The sequence below is a fragment of the Schistocerca americana genome, chromosome 2 (assembly GCF_021461395.2).
Source record: "Schistocerca americana isolate TAMUIC-IGC-003095 chromosome 2, iqSchAmer2.1, whole genome shotgun sequence".
NCBI classification, from domain to species: Eukaryota; Metazoa; Arthropoda; class Insecta; order Orthoptera; family Acrididae; genus Schistocerca; species Schistocerca americana.
The window spans coordinates 319,212,612-319,232,109 of record NC_060120.1 but is presented as its reverse complement, the minus strand read 5'-3'; the positions used below and the strand labels follow the sequence as shown (position 1 = coordinate 319,232,109).

The 19,498-nt window shown below is 41.8% G+C and overlaps 1 non-coding gene across 1 annotated transcript; it reads left to right on the top strand.

The window, feature by feature from the left end:
* The first annotated feature begins 1,302 nt into the window (after positions 1-1,302).
* Trnat-cgu lies at positions 1,303-1,377 on the top strand. The gene has a single exon. It is a non-coding gene; the product is annotated as a tRNA-Thr (tRNA).
* The last annotated feature ends 18,121 nt before the right edge of the window (positions 1,378-19,498 follow it).

Here is a 19,498-nt window from a genome sequence, read left to right as displayed (position 1 = left end):
GCATACCATCGCCGAATGGAGTTAGCAGTTGGTGGATCTTTGTTGAACTTCGTCCTGAAATGTCGTTGCACTGTTATGACTGACTGATGTGAGTGCATCTCAAGGACGACATACGCTTTCTCGGCTCCTGTCGCCATTTTGTCTCACTGCGCTCTCGAGCGCTCTGGCGGCAGAAACCTGAAGTGCGGCTTCAGCCGAACAAAACTTTATGAGTTTTTCTACGTATCTGTAGTGTGTCGTGACCATATGTCAATGAATAGAGCTACAGTGAATTTATGAAATCGCTTCAATCATTTGTAATAGCCCTGTATATAGAGTTCTTGAATAGTACTGATCAAAATTTCAGACCTTTTAACTTGAAACACAAACCGCAAACTGCGTCCACTTCGTGCAAAAATATCAAAGTAACTCATCGCATGTGCTTTGTCGCATCACCAGTCGCTCGAGCCGGCCGCGGTGGTCTAGCGGTTCTAGGCGCTCAGTCCGGAACCGTGGGACTGCTACGGTCGCAGGTTCGAATCCTGCCTCGGGCATAGATGTGTGTCATGTCCTTAGGTTAGTTAGGTTTCAGTAGTTCTAAGTTCTAGGGGACTGATGACCACAGATGTTAAGTCCCATAGTGCTCAGAGCCATTTGAACCATTTGAACCAGTCGCTCGATGCCTCGCTCGTGTGCGCTCAACAGAGTTACTGTACAGGGCGTTGTCATGACGTCACCAACTTGAAGTCGAGGTACACGAGAAAGTCACGCTGTGGCGCATACGTCAGAGCACGCGACACTGCAAGTCTTAACGACTAACAACAGCAGTTACCAGCGGAGAGTGAGTAACTACAACAATTCGTTCAGGGAAGATGATGCTTTAGCGATGTGGTTAGCGTGAGATAAATTACTCGATATATTGCTCTGCAGATTTACTTGAAAAAGTTTATTAGAGGACCCGGAGCAATCCCCTGCACAGTTACACTGTTGTATTATTCCAACTGTGGGTCACCAGCCTCGCTTTAAACCGCGAGAAAGGTTTGAGATGGTTATTATTCGCACGCCGCTAATAAATTCCATGTAGCAATCTAATTATTTCCAAAAGAGCCTCATTAGCCATGTAGTTTCATAACAGCGCACACTCCGCTGCAGAGCGTAAATCTCATTCTGGAAACATCCCCCAGGCTTTTCTAAGCTATGTCTCTGCAATATCCTTTCTTCCAGGAGTGATAGTTCAGCAAGGTAAAAAGAGCTTCTGTGAAGTTTGGAAGGTAGAAAACGAAGTACTGACAGAATTGAGGCTGTGCGGAGGGACGTGAGTCGTGCTTGGGTAGCTCAGTTGGTAGAGCACTTGCCCGCGTAAGGCAAAGGTCCCGAGTTCGAGTCTCGGTCCGGCACACAGTTTTAATCTGCCAGGAAGTTTCAGCCTCAGGTATGACCGCTAGATTGGAAAACGTAAATTCCAAACAGTCGGTATACCTTTTATGTTAAAGTCGACAGAAAGTTGTGCATCAGGCTTGCTACCATGTAGAAATACCGTATTATAATTATAAGGAATGCTCCTAGGTCGCTAATAACAGTCAGCCGATGTTAACTGACTTTTATAACATTACGCGTTTCACCAAATGATAGTAAAAAAATATTTTACTAAACGATCACAAGTACTTGGTGATCCAGATCAAGACGCGATTCAGAAATATACGTCACACATTACAGTGTGGGTAGCGCAGATGAGGCGTACCAAAGTTGATTAAATAATTTTAAACACAGTCAGTGTGGCATGTATTAAATCACAATTGTAAGCTGCTAGTGCCAAGTGGACGAGTCCAACGTCAGTACATATTTCAAGGAAATAACGCCTCCAAAATTTGAGATTAACAACTGCGAACACGAGATGGGCTGCTGAACATTGGCACTGAATAGGCCCACGGAAGAAACTGTGTTGTGTTTAAAATTATTTGACCAATTTTGGTAAGTATCGGTCGTACTGTCTTCATTCCAATGTGTGTCGTATATTTCTGTATTTCGTCCTGATCTGGATCACTATGCACTTATGATTATTTTACGAAATATTTTTTGACACATCATCTGATGATGGGCTACGCCCGAAACGCATAATATAATAAAGCAGTTCGACTAACATCGGCTGACTGTTATTAGCAAACTGCCAGCATTGGATGTAATTCTCACAGTCACGGTACCGCCTCCAGTTGACTTATAGCAACTCTCATCGATAATCTTCCCCATAAACAAAACAAGATAACGGTACACAGTGAGAAAGAAAAACGTCACACATAGAAACAGAACACTTCAGCTTTCCACATTAAGAAAAATAATTTATTGTCCTTTATTAAATGTTGCCAAGTCCGCCTTGTTCATTAAACCTCCAGTTAGCTGATGGCTCGACTCTCTGCTGAGCGACCTCTTCATATATTCAATCACTACACTGCGACTCTCACCTACAAAAATGGCAACAGAAGCAGCAATTCGCACCAGCTAATGGGAAAGCCCTTGTGATCTCTTTCACAGCTTTTAGTACTGGCAGCACTCCAGTATTGATACACACAATAACCTTGAAATATCACTGCTGCCTCACAGGGACCGTGACCCCTTTCTTACGCTCCGAAGGCAACTCAGTGACTCTCCATTTCGCTCCACGAAACTATCCATGCCCTTTCATGCCTACATCTACATATACGTAAATATTCCGCAACCCAATGTACAGTGCATGGGGAGGAGTAGGCCCTACATCGTACCAATATTAGTAATTTTCTTTCCTATTTCATTCTGAGCTAGGGAAAAACGTCTGCATACGAGGCTATGTACGTGCTCTAATTCTGTGTCTTATTCTCACGATATCTACGCAAGGTTTATGTTAGTAGCTTAATGATCGCACTGTCATCTTCAGATACAGGTTCTCTAAATTTACCAGCAGGATTCGCGAGAAATATACTGCATGAAGAGAGTGCGTGTACGGTTCAATCATCTCGTTACATGCCTACGCTGCCTCCTGTGGGGCGCCGCTGAACCCTTTACTATGGTACGAAGTACAGAGAATTTAATGAGAGGCAGCTGCCAATACTCACTTTGCGTTTCTTCTGTTGATGTTCGTAAAACAATTTCTTTTGAAGAAACTAACTGCTCCTGCAAGTTCTTTGGCATATCTGACAGTATTACATCGGAAGACTTCAGAGTCCTATGTCTTCAGCTTGAATTTTAAGTGGCCCTTCCGAATTTCTCCTTAGCTTTGTTTGCCACTTACTCAGTACGGTGATTGAATAACACTGGCATACCACAATCCTATCTCATTCCCTTCTAAACTGCCGCTACCCTTTCGCGCCCTTCGACTCTAATAACTGCTGCACGATTTCTGTACAAGTTGTATGCAACCTTTCACTCCCTGTATTTTAACTCTGTTATCTTTGCTAATTCAAAGAGCGTAGTTGTGTCAACATTGTCGAAAATTTTTGTCTGAATTTACAAATGCTATTTGAGTAGGTATGCATTTCTTCAGCATATCTCCTAAGATAAGCCGTAGGAATAGCACTGCCTCGTATATTTCTACATTTCTCCAGAACCCTAAATGATCTTCCCGAACTCGGCTTCTCTTTCTTCATCAAATAATTCGTGTTGGTACACTGGGAGAAAAAATGGGAACACCAAAATTCATTTAATGTAGAGTAATGAAATTTCGGGAACACATTTTTCTAGGTAATATATTTAAGTGATTAACATTCGAAGATCACACGTTAATGAAAGCGCGAGGTAAGTCAGAACAAATGTGAAATGCTGGTACATCAATAATCCGTTTAACCGCCAGAATGTTGAACTCAAGCATGCAGACGTGCATGCATTCTGTTGTACATGTGCCAGATGTCAGTTGGTGCGATGGAATTCCATGCCTGTTGCACAGAGACGGTTAATGCTGTTTGTGGATAACGCGGATATTTTCCCATATGTGATCGATTGGAGACAGGTCTGGTGATCGAGCAGTCCGAGACAACATATCGACACTCTGTAGAGCATGTTGGGTTACATCAGCGGTGAGGGCGAGCCTTATCCTGTTGGAAAACACCTCTGACATGCTGTTCAAGGATGGCAGCACAACTGCTCGAATCACCAGACTGACGTACAGTTTTGCAGTCAGGGTGCGTCGCATAACCATGATAGTGCTCCTGCCGTGATACGAAATCGCATCCTAGACCATAACGCCACGTGTACGTCCAGTGCGTCTAGCACATAGATAGGTTTGTTGCAGGCCCTCAGCTGTTCTCCTTCTGCTCAACACACGGTCATCACTGGCACCAAGGCAGGATCAGAACACACCTCCATCTTGCTCTCCAATGAGCCCTAGCGTGACACCACTTATGTCCCAAATTCCAGCGATTTGGAATCAGTGGAATGGGCGCAACGGGGCGTCCGTCTCGGACCTCTCCTTGAAGTAACCAATTTGTCACAGTTCGTTGTGTCACAGTGGTGCTCAGATTGCTGCTGTAGATACAGCGCGATGCGCCAGAGCCATACGCCGAACACGACGGTCTTCCCTTTTGGTACCGCGAGATGGTAGTCCGGAGCCCGTTCTCCCTGTAACCGTATATTTTCGTGACCATTGTTGCCAGCAGTCACGTCGTAAGAGGTCCGAGCAGATGTAATTTCGATGTATTGCTCATGCGCTGCCTGCGATATGCAAGGTCTCTGACCAGACAGCAGTGTTGACTGCAGTAGGAACTGTGTAGCTGTAGCAGTAAGTTGTTGCTAGTCTGGAGTCTGCTCTGGTCTGGTCTGGTCTGGTGTATCGTGTTGGCTGGGCCGGTCGCGGTGCAGCGATGCCGGAGCCTGAGTATTATTGTATAAGGTAAAAAGCAGCCTCGCGCATATGTAGTAATGTTATCTCAAGTCCCATGTAAATGTTTTAAAACTCTCGTAATAATAATCTTGCTCACAAAAAGTAACTTTTAACAACCATTCATTTCAATTTAAAGAATTTACCAATTTCTCCCATCCATGATCATCCCGATTATTGCAATAGAAAAATCAGTTGCTCCCTTTCATAAATGACAGATAGGTCGGGCAGCATTGCACAGAGCTGTGCCGGAAAAATTTATTGTAAGAGAAGATATATCCGGCGACTTCATTGAGGTAAGAATTTTTTCCTTTTTTTATTCAGAATGATCTTTCAGGGCCATGATGCAGCACTGCTGTCGTCCAAAATTTACCAGGTTAAATTCACAGTGAATTATTGAAAAATCATAAGTGAACGACATAATTATAATTTTTACTGTTGAGAGGTTTAGGAATTTTTCTGTTTTGAGGTTACGCTAAATGTGAATGAATTTTGAGCTTAGATTAAATCAGAGAGAATTTTTGTGGGGAGGTTACACTAAATTAGAATCATATTCATATTATTTATTTTAAAATATTGCGGGGAGGTTACAATGTACAATGACTACGTTTCTACCAAGTTTCCTGCAATATCGCAGAAGAAAAATCCAGCTTCTCGTAGGCCTATTACACGTTCTCGTCCAGATTCAGTGACACCTTGGTAGTGGCGTCTATGTCGCCTTAAAGGGATTTTTGACTGACATCAACGCACGACGTCCAATCTCAAAGATTCACGAACATTACAGCGTGTATTTAAAGCAAACCTTATTTGCATCCACACAGTGGCGTTAGTAGAGCCACTCTTATAAAACTGGTGCGAAATTTGAATAGACATCGTCTTCTGGATGTAGAAATACACTCCTGGAAATGGAAAAAAGAACACATTGACACCGGTGTGTCAGACCCACCATACTTGCTCCGGACACTGCGAGAGGGCTGTACAAGCAATGATCACACGCACGGCACAGCGGACACACCAGGAACCGCGGTGTTGGCCGTCGAATGGCGCTAGCTGCGCAGCATTTGTGCACCGCCGCCGTCAGTGTCAGCCAGTTTGCCGTGGCATACGGAGCTCCATCGCAGTCTTTAACACTGGTAGCATGCCGCGACAGCGTGGACGTGAACCGTATGTGCAGTTGACGGACTTTGAGCGAGGGCGTATAGTGGGCATGCGGGAGGCCGGGTGGACGTACCGCCGAATTGCTCAACACGTGGGGCGTGAGGTCTCCACAGTACATCGATGTTGTCGCCAGTGGTCGGCGGAAGGTGCACGTGCCCGTCGACCTGGGACCGGACCGCAGCGACGCACGGATGCACGCCAAGACCGTAGGATCCTACGCAGTGCCGTAGGGGACCGCACCGCCACTTCCCAGCAAATTAGGGACACTGTTGCTCCTGGGGTATCGGCGAGGACCATTCGCAACCGTCTCCATGAAGCTGGGCTACGGTCCCGCACACCGTTAGGCCGTCTTCCACTCACGCCCCAACATCGTGCAGCCCGCCTCCAGTGGTGTCGCGACAGGCGTGAATGGAGGGACGAATGGAGACGTGTCGTCTTCAGCGATGAGAGTCGCTACTGCCTTGGTGCCAATGATGGTCGTATGCGTGTTTGGCGCCGTGCAGGTGAGCGCCACAATCAGGACTGCATACGACTGAGGCACACAGGGCCAACACCCGGCATCATGGTGTGGGGAGCGATCTCCTACACTGGCCGTACACCACTGGTGATCGTCGAGGGGACACTGAATAGTGCACGGCACATCCAAACCGTCATCGAACCCATCGTTCTACCATTCCTAGACCGGCAAGGGAACTTGCTGTTCCAACAGGACAATGCACGTCCGCATGTATCCCGTGCCACCCAACGTGCTCTAGAAGGTGTAAGTCAACTACCCTGGCCAGCAAGATCTCCGGATCTGTCCCCCATTGAGCATGTTTGGGACTGGATGAAGCGTCGTCTCACGCGGTCTGCACGTCCAGCACGAACGCTGGTCCAACTGAGGCGCCAGGTGGAAATGGCATGGCAAGCCGTTCCACAGGACTACATCCAGCATCTCTACGATCGTCTCCATGGGAGAATAGCAGCCTGCATTGCTGCGAAAGGTGGATATACACTGTACTAGTGCCGACATTGTGCATGCTCTGTTGCCTGTGTCTATGTGCCTGTGGTTCTGTCAGTGTGATCATGTGATGTATCTGACCCCAGGAATGTGTCAATAGAGTTTCCCCTTCCTGGGACAATGAATTCACGGTGTTCTTATTTCAATTTCCAGGAGTGTACGTCTACCAACTTTCGTTTACGTCGCACAACTCCTTCTCCTTGTTGCGAATTTTTTGTCGGCCAGTGTATTTTGCAACCACAATTTATTAAACTGAAGGTTCTGTAATATTCACACCCGTTCAATAGGTACGCTCTTTGGGATAGGAATGTGGGTCCACTCAAGAATTTTTATGAGACCTTTTTTGGCAGGTGTACTTCAAAATAAAAAGGACAAAGGTTTTGCACGTGCTTAAATGACTGAAAGAATGCATACAATAAACATTGTCTCAAATAAGAATATAGATTATATAGAGCGATGGTGATCATATCGAATTGGAATTACGTCTGTTTTAGTAAAGTAAACCTGAAATATGAACAAGTCACTCTTGAGGAGAGGAGCCGCCTAAGGCCCCTTGCCACGGTCCACAAGGCTCTCCCGTCGGAGGTTCGACTCCTCCCTCGATCAAAGGTGTGTCTGTTGTCCTTAGCGTAAGTTAGTTTAAGTTAGATTAAGTAGTGTGACATCTGTTTGGTCCCGTAGGAACCTACCACCAGTCCAGTCTACTGAGGAGAGCGCATGTTCATTCAATTCCAGATCCAGATCGGACTCTTCAGATCCTCTGCATGAAAATTGTGTTTATAATAAAGGGCAAGGAGTAGAGAAACAGAAAGAGAGGCCCACGAAACTGATGTGAAACATCGACGTCTTTGAAAATAACTGGAAACTTCAATGCACGCGTGGAACAGAAACTTTTCCTCAGTGTTGATATAAGATTGGAAGACTAGACAGACAGAATCACGGAAACGTGTAAGACCTGCTTGAGAAAGGACATTCCTTGGACGCCGTACTAAATAATCGAAAATATCGAGTGTTACTATAAATTCTGCTGAAGGCTACTTCGTGCAGTTCAGCTTGCAGCTGGCGTCGGCTTCCTGCAGACACCTAAGACACCGCCACGGTGAAATAAGCAGGTGTGGTTTTTAGCACAGAGTCGTTAAGGGGCGTTCGGAGGTTGGAAGCCTGCCGACTATAAAGCCTCCCATATTTACGAAGCAGCAACAGCTAACCCTGAGCCGGTTCCGCCGCGCTCTCCCAGCCGCCATGCGCACCTGGTGCCGCGATTGATGTGGCGAGCTGGCCAAATACGGCAATACGATCCGCCCGATAGCATCACAGCGAGCGTGTACGTCGAAACACAGTGGCCACTGCGATTGCTACACCTCCAAATTTGTCACCATCTACAACATTACCGTCCCGTATGGCATTATACCTGTTGGGAAAACTCTCTGAATATGTGTGAACGTCTGCCTTCAACGAAAGCCGTTCACACATTCAATTTTGCCAATGGAGTGTTGGCAGTAGATAATAGTGTCACATTGTTGCACGCACAGAAGAATACGAAGCGTTGCGATCTTAAAAACTGTTAGCCTGCGAGACTCGTCTCTGTACTACACTTTCTCCTGTTCAGTGTACCTCGACTTTTCCTGTCGAGATGCAATGATTGCAGCTGTGTGAGGAGCTGTTGCACTTTCGATTATCTTTTTCATATCTCGACGACCGTCGTTACAGCCTTTTACGCAGACTGCAAACCAGGTTTTCGCCCTGATCATGGTTTTGCCACTGCATGGGACGAGAATCTATAAAATTAAAGAATTCAATCGTCTAACTGAACAATTAGTAGCCAGTCCACGATCTGGAAACCGTATAGCGGAAGGTCGGTTAGAATAGGACACGAAAGCTTTCTCGAAATTTTAATATTTTCTGAAGGTTGTAATGGAACATTCTTCCAACTAAACGACACTATGATATGTTTCTTAATACAGTTATAAAACTTGATCTCTTAAGAATGTACAGGGTATAATTAAAGTTAAACTTTCAAACCACTGTAGAAATAACACTATTGGTCAGAATAATATCAATTATCGGAGAAGGGGAAAAACATATGGCAGAAATGTAGCAATAGACGGCGCTGTAAGCATCATAATTTAATAGTGGTCGACTACAAATGACAAATGAATCATACCACAATTCCTAAGGTGTACGTTTGACGTTAAGCAAACTGCACTACTCAGTGTGCATGGGTCATATCACATAGGATGGGATAAAACCATTTTTTAATTGTTCTGAGGCCCAAAACAGCATGAAAAGCATCACTAAGATCGGTTTTTAACTGTCCTGAAGTCAAAAACCTCTCAAAAAGCCACACTCACATCGGTTTTTAATTATCCTGAGGCCAAAATCCGCATAAAAAGCATCAATCAAAGGCAAATCGGATTATTAATTTCCGTGTGACTGACGCAAAACATGTTCAATACGCCGTCCACCGTTTTCTGCAACAAGTTGAAATCGAGAAACAGCGTGTTCCACAACTGATCGAAGTGTTTCCGGGGTTACGTCGAGAATTTGTTGCGCAATTCGTGCCTTCAATTCAGCTCAGTTTGCAATCGGAACACTGAACACAACATCTTTCAGATAGCCTCACAGCCAGAAGTCACACGGATTAAGATCAGGAGATCGGGACAGCCAGACTGTAGGGAAATGGCGGCTGATAATTCTAGTATTTCCGAAATGGCGCTTCAGTAGCTGCACAGTTGGATTTTCAATGTGCGGAGATGCGCCATCTTGCATAAAAGTGATCCCATCCACACATCCACGCTGGAATGACGTGGTTGTACAAAAGACATTCATAGTGCTTACCAGTGACGGTACAGGTAACAGGACCAGAAGCACCTGTCTCTTCGAAAAAATATGACCCTATGATAAATGATGCTGTAAACCCACACCACACAGTGACATTTTCAGGATGAAGTGGTACTGCTTGATTTGCGTGTGGATTTTCCGTTGCCCATGTTCGACAATGCTGTGTATTGACATATCCTGTCAGATGGAAGTGGGCTTCGTCTTTCCACAAAATCTTCAACGGCCAATCATTGTCCACTTCATGCGAGCAAGAAATTCTAAAGCAAAAGTCTCTCTTGCTGGCAGGTCAACAGGAAGCAACTCGTGCACATGGGTAATTTTGAATGGATAGCAAAGAATGGTGGTTCGTAGGATTTTACGCACCGTGCTGTCGGGGTATCTCCAATGTTCGGGGAATTCTCCGTGCACTACACGTTTCCACACCACCACTCGTCTCCTCCTGTATTGCTGTGGCCACTGCTTCCATTGACGTCGAATCAATTCGTTTCCTCCCTCTACCAGGTTGCACACCAAAAGAACCTGTCTTTTCGAATCTCCGAATCATTTTCTCCAGACCCATGGCAGTCGTCGGACCAACGCCTTTTTTCAAACCGTTCAGTGTCCGGAACTTCTGCAGAATGACATGGGTATAGTCATCATTCTTGTAAGACAACTTTACAAGCACAGCGCGATCCTGCATTGAGACACTAATGGCGAGCGTTGCAGATTCTAAAGGACAAAAAGCCGTGTATCCGGCGTGTTTATACCAACTTCAATGGGCCGTGCGCAGACAGGTGTTTTCATTTCATATAGCGTCATCTATTGATCCACATTCACACTATTTTTTTCTTCTGCGGGACTGATGACCTCAGAAGTTTAGTCCCATAGTGCTCAGAGCCATTTTCTTCTGCCTTACGTTTTCCCCCTTCTTCGATAATATTCCGTTGAAGTTTGACGTCATTCTGAGTAGTGGTGTTATTTCTACAGTGTTTTGAAAGTTTAATTATAATCACTCTGTATATTAGCTGAATTTTGAATATTTCTTCCAGCCTTTTCATTTTTGTCTTTACATTTTTAGACATTTGTATAGAACAAGAAATTTTAATGGCAGAAAAGTCATTTTTGTCGCTGAAAAGCTCTAATTGTACCGTAACCGACTATAAAATTGAGATTCCCGACCTGCTCACCTAGTTTATCAAAGAACTATCAACTTTTTCCTTGCTGAATCTTGTTCCTCGCTGCTGAGAACACAGGTGTCCTCAGCCTTAGGTCTTCATTTCTCTTCATAAAACCATAGTAAGAATACTCTACCATTTTATTTTTATCTTATTGAACCGCTGATTTATTTTCAGTTTTTCTGCATATTTATACTTTAGGCTTACAAATTCATCTTAAAGGCATAAACTGGCTATTGCAGTTTCTAACATGATCACACAGTATCGTTCCCTGTTCATCACTAAATGTTCTCTGGAAAACTTATTATTTCCCAAAATGGGTTACACGGCCGCGTTGAGTGTATCCCCTGACGCACGGTATTTCTTTAAGCTGAGCGCCTCTCGTTTGCTTTCTAATTTAGAAATATGAGTTTTTCTAGGGCTTTCTTCATGTCATCTTCATCCCATTTATGTCCTGACTTCTCCATCTTTACCTGTTAAAGAAAAAAAATCATAAAAATTTAAGTTTTTATGCTATTTTTTTTTATTTATTTTTTGTTACAACCCGAAATTGCATTATTTGATACAAGCTGAATGTAACGCTGTGGTATTTTTATTAATTTGGTTAGACATTATCACAGCCTACAATACAGAAAATAACATCATTTCATCTAACGGTTGGATAAGAAAGTAGTATTATTTACAAGCAAAACGAAACTGTCCAAAGTTACATCTTATATCTAAAAACTCTCTAGGAACAGACAAAAAGTTTCCACTCCAAAATGCACTGTTGTTCGGCTTCAAAATTTGTGAGCATCATAGTTTCTCCATCTCCACACTGCAGTGCAGCTTTACGTACTTTCGATACTTCTAGAGTTTAGAAACAGCTCTTCTCCGACACCATCTGCTGTCCGTTACTATCCCACATGCTCCTGTATGCTGAAGGCGAGTTTACAATAGTTGACGTTTGTTGATGTAGATACACAACGGTTATGCGGTATAAAACATGACAATTACACAGCGAAGCTTACAATGCATTGATTTTAACACAACATATGCATCTCTTACTGTACGAGAATAGTCCAGAAGAAGAAATTCTCACCGCCTCTACTCGACGAAATGGGGATGAAGAGAGTGGTGGATCAAAGGTCCTGAATACACTATTTCGACCCATTGTTATGTAATAAAATAGTCAACACTCTGCAATATCTCATGGAGTAGTACTATGTGACACTGTAAGTTAGAGTTATGGATTGATTCCGTTACAATTCAATGAAGTTATAGGAGACTACTGGTATCAGTTTGATTCGTATTCCAGTGCCCCAGTCAGCATGAAAATATGGGATACAGGATAGTATACGACCCTATTATTATCAAAATTGAAACTACTCATATTATAGATAGAAACAGATTGTGGTTACCAATTAAAATTGTATCACTTATCTTTCACCTGTTAACATAACTAAGGTCTTTAACAAAGGCCTTGACAACGTCTTGAATCAGAATAGCAGGCAGAACTTTCGTAGCTTTTGTTGGCAGAAGTTGTTGGCAAGTGTCAAAGCGGCCACTTCGTCGACGCAGACAGTTTGGTATATTCAGGTTTATTACGTGAAGTTGCACTTGGATCACGCTTAGAGAATGTAACAGATCTGCTAAAGAGACTACCTACACTGCGCTTGTTCGCCCTCTTTTACAATACTGCCGCGCGGTGTGGGATCCTTACCGGATAAGATTGACGAAGTAGATATAAAAAGTCCGAAGAAAGGTAGGACGTATTATATTATCGCGAAATAGGGGAGAGAGTATCACTGAAATGATACAGCATTTGGGATGGACATCTTGCGAATGAATCTTCTCACGGAATTCCAATCACCAACTTTCTCTTACGAATGCTAAAATATTTTGTTGATGCCGACCTACATAGGAAGAAACGATCATCATGATAAAATAAGGAAAGCCAGAGCTCGCACGGAAAGATATAAAGGTAGATGTTCGTTCTTTCCGTGTGCTATACGAGACTGGAATAGTAGATAATTGTGAAAGTGGTTCGATGAACCCTCTGCCAGGCACTTAAATGTGATTTGCAGAGTATCCGTGCAGATGTAGATGAACAGATTGTGGTGTGATCTCACACTGAGTCTCTTACATCCCAGCCATCTAATACCGGCAATAAATAGTCAAAACGCCCTCGTCTGTCTACAGCGCCCTTATACTTGCTCCATACACATCCTTCGTCTTGCATTGCCAACTGATGGTCGAAAGTAATTTACATACTGACAGCGATCCTATTGTGAGATGAGTACTTTGAGTTCGGCGGTTCTTTGGAGCTATTTCAGAGGAGTGGGCTACATGCCGGCATGGAGTTTCACCCTCTTCTTTGCCCTTAATCGTCATCAACGAGACAGACATTTCAGTATATCCCATACACTTGCATCCCAGTCACCTAAGCTCATACGTATAAGACCAATTAAATCAGCAAACAAACGGTTCCCAAAAGGTGCAGACAAAGAAAGCCTTTGTACCTGTAGTCGCTAATACATGCCATCAGACATGTTCAGATGGTGCTCCATCGCAATAGATGCAGAAGTGCGACATACTGTTGCTAAAAAATGTTAAGGATGGTGTATAGTCAAGGCGATTACCTTTAGCCGCCATCACATTAGCAAGCCATCGTGTGTCTGGACTTCTGCTTCTGAAACTACATCGAGGACCGTGTTTACACAAATGAAGCGCTTGACCCAAAGTATATCAGGACCATGTTGTTGATACCATCATTGCAATTACTCAGAATACAGGGATGTTATAATAAACTGTCGCTAGTTGAGTTAGTGTGGATGGAAACTATTTACCCTATGAGTACGCAACTTTAAAGGAATGATATTCAGACTGTGCGTTGCAGGATTTGCATGGTTAGTAGTGTTAGTGTCGTGACCTGCCGTTAGCCGCCTGTGCAGGTACGGTGACGTAAGGAGGAACTCGTCCACCAAGGACCGACGCTATGCAGCGTGAACGGTACATATTACTGTGACTCAACTGTTTTGGTGCACTATGGAGCTCCGCCTTGCAATGCTCGTGAGGTTACTAAGTTACTCTGTAACACATTTGGAAAAAACAGAGTCCTTTGTGACTTCGGAAGTCGGGATTAGCATGGAAGGACAAGGCCCCTACAATGTCACTCCTTAAGTACAAAAACTAGTAGGTCAATGAATTAACAAATTATTCAAGACCACATTTATAAAACAGCTAACATACAATCAACATGTGGCCATCTTAAATACAATCCAAAATTACCAATAGCTTCCTTCTCAAGTAAGCAGCAAATTATAATTACTTAATGTACAATAAATCTGAAGTAATTTAAAAATGGCTCAGATAAAAATTTTTTTTGAGCAATAACACAACCAGCACAATACGTTACACTTCATATAATTCATTGGCGAACAAATTTTTTTAAAATTACATGAGAGATCTTAGGTCCTTATGAAATGGGCAGTGACGCCAGGCTCCCCTGGGCAATAGGTGACTTAACTTTGAAAAGTCCCCCTTGAATAATTATATAAGACTGTGCTTAAACTGACTCACAATATTTTTAGCGCAACGCAATCTGACTTTCAAAAATCCCTACAAAAAAATGGCCCTGACTAACATTAACCTATGCGTTTCACAAATCGCTTACCTCACAAAAATCTTGGTTACTCGAACTACTGCAATACAGCCAGCGCCACTAATGCCAGCTAAATAAAAGATTCAAACTACGGAAGGCACTAACTACTGATAGGCATAGCTAGCAAGTGAAAGATTTTGATAGAGAACAAATGATGTATTTACCTTAATAGTCATAATATATATAGCAGTTCATGACATCCAGTCTTACAAATTTCAAAACTCCGCCATCTCTCTCCCCACATCCACCACTGCTGGCGGCTCACCTCCAACTGCGCAACGCTACGCGCTGTTCACATCCAGCTGCCCAACACTACAATGGCAGACAACAATGAAAACTAGCCACAGACTGCACACAGCACAGCCAGTGATTTTCATACAGAGCGCTACGTAACGTTGCCAACAAGAAAACATAAACAGCCTACTTACATAGCCCCCATGCTCCCCACAAAAAATTTTACAAATTGTTTTGGGCAGTGGCCAATAATGATTTGATAAAATTTTTCATAATTACAATAACAAAGATATCAAATGCACACACTTATTGATACAATGTTGGTCAAAAGCTAAAATTTTCTCATAGTCCCATAAAGACAATCCTGATCATTCATCACAGTAAAATTACAGTGTTTTTTTTTTCAAAGTCTGAGTAGTAAAAGAGAATGCACACAGAAGTAGTGGATTTCCATGCCATCTTGAAGAAGTAGTGTTGTCCTTCCAACGGAAAGACAGTGCTGACTCTTGACATGCACACAGGTAATGGGCCACAACAGAGCAAACCCACAGCAGAGTCAGTCGAAGTTTTGAAGAGTATTGGTATGTAGGTCATCACAGAGCAGACCCACTGTAGTTTTTGTAGAGATTGTGGTATTTGTGGGCCACCAGAGGTGCAGACCCACTGCAGTCCTTGTAGAAATAATGGTACTGGTGAGTCAGCAAAGGTGTAGACCTACTGTAGTCCTTGTAGAAATAATGGTATTGGTGGGTCATCAAAGATGCAGACCCACTGTAGTCCTTGTAGAGATGGCCAGCAGCCATCTGTTGTGACTGTGCAGGTGCACAATCACCATTGAAGGGTCTTGCAGATTATATAGCAAGTCCATATCCACCACTTGTGCACTCACAAAGTTTTTTGGAATTGTCCTTAGAACCAGCAATGCTGTTATCCAGTCCCTTGCTGAATTATTAACACGCATGCAAACACTAACAGTTCCTACTTCTCACATATTGTCCATATACTATGACCAACAGAAACGTGTGCAGTGAATTGGAACTTACAAGTTAATAATATGATGAACTGGTGTCAATTACAATTTTATATCATAAGAATACAATTACAAAGGTACAAAATACATCATTGAAGAACATAACAATACAGATAACTCTGTAGTAGTACAGGCTTTACAAAAGAATAGAAATAAACAGATACATCAGTGTTACAGGAATTATGACATAAGTACATACATAAAGATCAGAATAACTTTTGAAACATCACCTTCACATATGAGCAACAAAACAGAATAAATAATGTCTAAACATCTTTTCAAAGTAAATAACATATTATTAATGCCAGTTATATTTGAGGATAACAGTATTCCTCATCATAGTGAATGTAGCTTAGTATTAGAAGAGAAAAAAAAATTCTATGAAACAGTACACAGAGACAGGAAGAAAACAAATACACAAGGATATACAAACACATAGTGGGATAACACAAAAGGAAAGGACAGGGTTCGTTTTCAGTGTAACATTTGGTACTGCAGTCCAACGCAATACTTCATTCCATTGATCTTTTTTTTTCTTATTTCAACATTTCTTTCCACCAAAAGAATCCTATCCAAGCATGCCTTCTGTATTCTGTTCACATCCTCTTTCAAAAATAGTTTTTCTCCACTGTACACTACTTTTTTGGCCAAACCATTTTCTTATAGCTTCTCAATGCATTCCTTCCAATCCATCATAGTTAGTTTCTTATATAGTCTACCCCCTCTTAAGCTAACTTAAATTTACTGAGCTCAGATGCTAAACCAAGGGAGAGGCAATGCAGCAGCACAAAACAATTAACATGAACAGCAATGACAAAAAAATTCAAATTGGCAAAGTAAGCAACAATATTACAACTAATATAAGGCAATGAGCAGCAAACAAGAAAAATAAATCAGTAGTAAAACTAGCTTAACAGAGTAATACAAAGTGAAATTTAGTAGCACTATGCCTGGCAAACAGCAGCAGCAAATGCAATAACTTATACTTAAACATGACAAAGCTCAAGCAGAAAAAATAGTACACTAAAGACAACAATGCAGACAAGGGAAATGTATATTCACATCTTAATGTCTATGTAATTAAAGTGGTGCACCACAAGAAGTTATTCTACCAAAAAAATTACCAAGTAGTTGAAAAGAAAATTCTGTATGCAATTCCTGTGAAGGGAAATGTCTTTTTATGCTCCTTCGTTTTTTTGAAGAGATCATAAAATTATTTACTGGATCTGTAGGCATAAAATATTTATATTAGTACATCTATTAAATTTTATTTTAACCAATGCTGCAGTGCAGCTAGAAACTAGATATTAAACAAAATGAGTAAATAAATACATAAAGCAAGCCATATGGCATTTCTCTCAACTAGCAAGACAATAGCTGTGAAATGTTTCTCATCATTTCATTAGGTATTTTGGTAAATATCATAAATTAAGAGCTCCACAGTATAATCATATGTTTTCAAGTGGGCGTGTCGTATTTGCGATGCTTTCTACAAAGAAATGTCAATAGCGATGATAATGACCTCTTTTTTTTCCACCTGTGCCTCTGAAAAGGCACACACTAACGGCTTTTTCTCCAGGCGTCTGACACAGCTGGCCGCTCAAGGTGCATTACGTCAAGGTCACTTGGTTTTCTTACCGAAATATTTACGACACCAGTTTCCGCTACAGTGGCAGTCTCATATAAAAAAATTCACAGGTTGAGAATTTGTGTTACAAATGTGTAGAAACAAAATCCTATAAATATAACAGTGTCCAAAAATATTCGTCGGCATTGTGATACATTCACGCATTTAGACACATTTCATAACTCTTAAAGTACGATTCTTGGTTTCCAACATACTTTTTCACAAGTCAGAGTCCCTAACCACGACTCATTATTCCTTACTTTATTACACATATACATATTCGTCGACACTTCTTCAATATTTCATCATAATAAATACGTAGCATAATCAAATTCCTCATATAGCGTCAGCTTATTGATCACAAACATACCTCAACAGCATAATACACATCGTTGTCATAAAAAAAATATCATAACACCTCAGTCAAATCTCTAAAACGTCGTAGCTTTCTGCAATAATGTCAAAACCTAAAGAAAATTCTCTGCTCATTTCAATAGTGTCATCTACCTCAAACATACTTTAAAATCATGATCCCATACCAAATACATCATTCTAAGCTCTCATAGTATCACAATGGTTCCAAAAAAATATGAACAGTTCACAAAGTACTGACAAAATACAATTTCATAAGTGTGAAATTATCCAACTGTGTAATTGCATAAACATGTGTCACTGACATAAAACAAAATTTTTGTTTCTCTGTTAAATAATCAGACAGCTGTGTAATTCTGTGTTGGAGAAATATGGTACCGATGTGTAAAGTTGTATAAGCAAATACCATATTAGCTAGGGATCCTTGTGCTTGCCACACACATGGTACACAAAGTAAGGGTGTACCCCCCTGAGGATTAATGTAATTATACCCTCAGGTGTTACAGATTACAGCAATGGAATGAAATGTATCACGGAAAACTTTCTTTGTAATTCAAAAATCTTTAAAAATAAATGTTTAAAGTATAAAATTAATCACTCAAATACGTGTACTGTAGCGCTAAACTGTGCGTCTTGTTGCAACATAATCTCTGTGGAAGTGTCGTAGTTATCGTCCTCCGAAAGCTAAGTTCTGCAGAAGTCAATGTACTTACCTCACGATAAACAAAAGTGAAATGCTTTGTGTATAGATATCGTAGTTATTACGCTTATTGTTGTGATGAAGAAAGTACTGTACTGTAACGTATTGTTGTGCTATGGAAAAGGCTGTCTCATTGTAGCTACACCACAAAAGTTACTACTAAAACATGTTTTACTTTCCAGAATAAAACAGAAAACTGTGCAGATATAAAACAGAAACACTGCAAAAGCAACATTGTAAATTGTCGCCATGATGCTATGTTTTACTCGGTCTTGTGTAGCTTGAGACTAATATGCTGAGAGGAAGGCATGGTAAAATTCTCCTTCACTGTGACAATCGTGAATGACCGATCGCATTCTTACAGCTGGTTCATTCTCTAAGTAGCCACACATAAATTCTAATCTGTGTTCTAACGACCAGTTGGGAGGAAAGCAATGAGAGAATTGATGGAGCCATGCTTGTGGATGAATGTCGTTGCCAGAATTCTTAAATGTTTTGAATTTACGTGTAGTAATGAACAGCTTATAGTCAAAATCATCATGTCGGCGAGTCGCATGTCGGTCATTGTTACGTAATTTCGGCGGTTCCATCTCAAAATTCGGTGTACCTTGTCAGTTTCTTTCATAATTTCCGAAGTGCCCTGAGTTATTATTTTGTGGCTGTTCCGTATTTCTATGTCCCTCTTCCCATATTGGAGCGCGAGTGGCCTCTGAAATACGTAATTCTTGTATTACCTGTGTCAGCTGATCTTGTACTTCCCGGATTTCTCTTTGGTGTTGCGTATTAATTTGATTCTGATTTTGTTTGAATTTCCTAATTTGTTCACACTCTTCTGTGTCATTAAAGACTACCGGTTTTGTGTCATTCAGATTATCATCTACCTTCGTAGATAAATTATTTAGCTGATCCGAAAGTTC